The sequence below is a fragment of the Hyaena hyaena genome, unplaced genomic scaffold (genome assembly GCF_003009895.1).
Source record: "Hyaena hyaena isolate Hyena2069 unplaced genomic scaffold, ASM300989v1 scaffold_804, whole genome shotgun sequence".
NCBI classification, from domain to species: Eukaryota; Metazoa; Chordata; class Mammalia; order Carnivora; family Hyaenidae; genus Hyaena; species Hyaena hyaena.
The window spans coordinates 5,169-10,336 of NW_024081436.1; positions in this window are offsets into that span (position 1 = coordinate 5,169).

The window sequence follows — 5,168 nt, forward strand, 5'->3', positions numbered from 1 at the left end:
CGTCCACTGATGGACACTTAGGCTCTTTCCATGTTTTGGCTATTGTTGAGAGTGCTATGAACATTGGGGTATATGTGACCCTATGCATCAGCACTTGTTGGGAGTTTTTTAAATCACTGCTTCAATTTTATTACTAGCTATCAGTCTGTTCAAATTTTTCTATTTTTCCTAATTTAGTTTTGGAAGATAATATTAGAAACCTATCCATTTCTTCTAGGTTTTCCAATTTGTTAGTGTATAACTATACATAGTAGTCTTTTTTCATCCTTTGTATTTCTGAGGTATTGGTTATAACTTCTCTTTCATTTCTGATTTTATTGATTTGGGCCCTCTCTTTTTTTCTTGATGGGTCTTGCCAAAGATTTATCATTTTTGTTTATCTTTTCAAATAACCAACCTTTAGTTTAATTAATCCTTTCCATTGTTTGTTTACTCTATTTACTTTACTTCTTCTGTGATCTTTATTATTTCCTTCCTTGACTAACTTTGGGCTTTGTCTGTTTTCCTTTTTCTAGTTCCTTTAGATTGTTTATTTAAGCTTCTTCTTGTTTCTTGATGGGCTTGTATTGCTCTAACCTTCCTTCTGAGAACTGCTTTCGCTGGGTCTCATAGATCTTGGAGCAATATATTTTAATCGTCATTTGCCTCAAGGTATTTGTTCATTTCTTCTATGATTTCTTCATTGATCCATTGATTATTTACTAGCACGTTGTTGAGTCTCCACATGTTTGTGTTTTTTTCCCCATTTCCTCCTTGTAGTTGGTTTTTAGTTTCATACTATTGTGGTCAGAAAAGATGTTTGATAGGATTTCAATCTTCTCAAATTTATTGAGACTTTTTTGTGGTTTAACATGTGATTTATATTGGAAAATGTTCATGTGAACTTGAGAAAAATGTTCTGGTTTTCGATGGAATGGTCTGTATATATCTATGAAATCTATCTGGTCTAGAAGGTCATTCAAGGTCAATATTTCCTTATTAATTTTGTCTAGATGAACAACCCATTGATGTAAGTAGGGTGTTAAAGTCCCTACTATTATTGTATTACTGTCATTTTCTCCCTTTGTACCTGTTAATATTTGCATATGTATTTAGGTGCCCCTATGTTGAGTGCATAAATATATACAAGTGTTAAAACTCCTTGTTGGATGAATCCCTTTATCATTATGTAGGGCCCCTCTTTGTCTCTGGTTATAGTTCTTTGTTTAAAGTCTATTTAAATTGAAAAGTACTGCTACCCCAACTTTCTTTTCATTTCCATTTGCATGCAATATATTTTTCTATGTCTTAACTTTCAGTTATATTATAGGTGTCTGAGTCATCTATAATGCCAATATTAGTACACTTGATACTGCAGAGGTCTCTTAAAAGGATCCTAATTTTTTTTGTTCTGTTGTTCAGTTTGGGTAATTTCTAATACTCTGTTTACAGTTCATTGATCTATTCTTCTGCAGTTCACTGGTCTATTCTTCAGCATCATCTAATCTACTTATTGTCTGTAGTGTGTTTAACATATCTGTTAAAGTATTCTTCCTTTCTGCTATTTTAGTTTCTGTCTTTGTTGAAATTCTCATTGTGTTCATCCATTCTCCTGAGTTTGGTCAGCAATTTTATGACCATTATCCTGTACTCTTTATCAGGCAGATTGCTTTTCTTCATTTTCTTTACGTCTTTTTCTGAGGTTTTGTCTTTTGCTGGGACATATATCCTCCATCTTCTCATTTTGCCTAACTCTCTGTATCTGTTTCTATGTATTAGGTAGATCAGATACATCTCTTAGTCTTGAAGGAGGGCTTATGTAGATGTCGTGTGGTGCCCAGAAGCACAATCTCGCCCCCACCCCCAGCCACCAGAGCCAGGTGCTTCAGAGAGCACCTTTGTAGGCTGCATATGTCCTCCTGTGATGGCAGGACCTTGACTGCTGTGGATACACTGGCGGGTGGGGGTTGTCTCTGGCCTAGATGGCAGTGAAGCCCAGCTGAGAAACAGGGTTATACAGAACTCTGAGTGGTGCATGTCCCCTGGCATTAGCTGTCTACGGGGAGGATTCCATAATGGTTCCTGCCACTGCTGGCATCAGCATGGCAGAATAAGGTAGTAAAATGACTGCTGCCAGTGTCTCTGTCTCTGGAGAAAATCCAGCAATTGCTCTAAGGTTAGTTAAGTATTCTCCCTTCAATTGTGGTCCACGTGCTTTTTTATCTGGTGTTTTGTGTTGGTTTCTGGATCTAAGGAGTCTGCACTCAACACCTTTAAGAGTGGGTTTTCCTTTCCGTATAGCTTTAAGTTGATTTCCAAAGGCAGATATTTTGAGGGCTTGTCTCTCCTATGCACAATCGAAGGGCCAAGCTGCCTGATGTTGAGCTCAATTCAATCACCCCTCAGGAAAAAGCTCTTTACCACTGAGATCCCTCCTGACCATGGAGTCCTGCACCTAGAGTGTGGGTTTTTTCTGTAATGAGACCATATCTCTCTCTCTTCTATACATCTCAGTGCTGTCCCTTGTTGTGGAGGTTCTTCATTCACTTTCTTCTTTTTTTTTTAAATAGTTTATCGTCAAGTTGGTTTCCATGTAACACCCAGTGCTTATCCCAACAAGTGTCCTCCTCCATGCCCATCACCCTTCTTCCCCTCTCCCCCACCCCCATCAGCCCTGTTTGTTCTCAGCATTCAAGAGTCTCTCATGGTTTGCCTTCCTCCCTCTCCCCAACTATTTTTTTCCCTTCTTCTCCCCCACGGTCCTCCATTAAGTTCCTCCTAATCCACCTATATGTGCAAACATATAGTATCTGTCCCTCTCTGCCTGACTTATTTCACTCAGCATAACACCCTCAAGTTCCATCCATGTTGCTACACATGGCCAGATTCATTCTTTCTCATTGCCATGTAGTATTCCATCGTATACATATACCACCTCTTCTTGATCCATTCATCAGTTGATGGACACTTAGGCTTTTTCCATGTTTTGGCTATTGTTGAGAGTGCTGCTATGAACACTGCGGTACATGTGCTCCTATGCATCAGCACTCCTGTATCCCTTGGGTAAATTCCTAGCAGTGCTATTGCTGGGTCCTAGGGGAGTTCTATTGTTAATTTTTTGAGGAACCTCCACACTGTTTTCCAGAGGGGCTACACCAGTTTACATTCCCACCAGCAGTGCCGGAGGGCGCCCATTTCTCCACATCCTCCCCAGCATCTAGAGTTCTCTGATTTGTTCACTTTAGCCACTCTGACTGGTGTGAAGTGGTATCTCAGTGTGGTTTTGATTTGTATTTCCCTGCATTCATCCACTTTCTAAGTCCCCTTCATAGAGGGAATTATTTTTTTTTTAATGTTTTATTTATTTCTAGGAGAGAGAGAGAGAGACAGCGTGAGCAGGGGAGGGCCAGAGAGAGAGGGAGTCACAGACTGAAACAGGCTCCAGGCTCTGAGCTGGCAGTCAGCACAGAGCCCGACGCGGGGCTCGAACCCACAAACAGTGAGATCATGACCTAAGCGAAAGTCGGACGCTTAACTGACTAAGCCACCCAGGCGCCCCAGAGGGAATTATTTCTGATTATGGATTTGTTGTGTCCGTGGGAGAAGGTGAGTTCAGGATTCTCCTATGCTGCCATGTTGAAGTCTCTCCCTGATACTACTTTTTTTTTTTTTTTACAAATAGTTTATTGTCAAATTAGTTTCCACATAACACTCAGTGCTCATCCCCACAAGTGCCCTCCTCCATGCCCATCCCTCCTCCCCTCCACATCCATCAGTCCTCAGTTTTTGTCAGCATTCAAGAGTCTCTCATGGTTTGCCTCTCTCCCTTTCCCCCACCATTTCCCCCCTTCTTCTCCCCCTTGGTCCTCCGTCAAGTTCCTCCTAATCCTCCTATACGTGCAAACATGTGATATTTGTCCTTCTCTGCCTGACTTATTTCACTAAGCATAACACCCTCAAGGTCCATCCATGTTGCTACACATGGCCAGATTTCATTGTTTCTCATTGCCATGTAGTATTCCACGGTATAGATAAACCACATCTTCTTGATCCATTCATCTGTTGATGGACACTTAGGCTCTTTCCATGTTTTAGCTATTGTGGAGAGTGCTGCTATGAACATTGGGGTACATGTGCTCCTATGCATCCCTGATACTACTTCTTGAAAAGTGTATAAGCCTATCCTGATTTTTGGTGTTCTACAGGAGAGAGAACCTTCTGTGTAGGCATGTATTCTTTTGAAGTCACTCAATTATCACCCCCCCTCCAAAAAAATGTGTCAGTTCTACCTTGTGGCTCAGTTGACAGTTAAGTTCTCTACTTACGTAATAATACAAATAGGAGTGCCTGAGTGGCTCAGTTGTTTGTGATTCTGACACTTAATTTTGGCTCAGCTCATGATCTCATGGTTAATGAGTTCAAGCCCCGTGTCAGGCGCTGTGCTGATAGCATGGAGCCTGCTTGGGATTCTCTCTCTCTCCTCCTTCCTCTGCCCCTCTCGTGCACACACTCTCTTTCAAAATAAATAAATAAACACTTAAAAAAAAGGAACAATACCAAATAAAATTTTTCCAAATATTTATCAAGCAAAGTTGAACCCCAAGTACACTGCTGAAAAAGTAGTATTGAAACAATACCTATGAAGAACTGCCCAAAGGATAAACAGTCTGAGTATAACTAGTTTGCTACTCGTCACAGATTTACTTAAATGGAGTCATTCTCTGGCTTCATGCCATTAAATTATACCATGTCATATTAAGAGAAAGAGGTGCATGAAACCCAGATGTTGTAAAAGTTATTAAAGATAATTTTTATTTTAGTATACTACTATTTTATAAAATAGGGTCCAAGATCTCAATGAAATCAGAAATCAAGTTCCAGATAATGTTTAATTTTTTAATATTACTTTCAATATTAATTTCAATACTTGGAGGAAAAACATGTTTTATAATAACAACTATCAACTGACAGACATTTGAAAGACTAACACTTAAGGTTTTCACTGAGGTCTAAGGACTTAGATTCTTGAAGAAATTTTCCCCTTTAAAGGAATTCACAAGTTATTAAATTTGAGGAACACTATGATTGTGTTTTCTTTTCAAAAATCATGGGAAAATTGTTACTTTAATACCAAAAATAGCTGTCCACTGAGTGACATGTTTTGTCTCAAGAACACTGTGACTCATGTA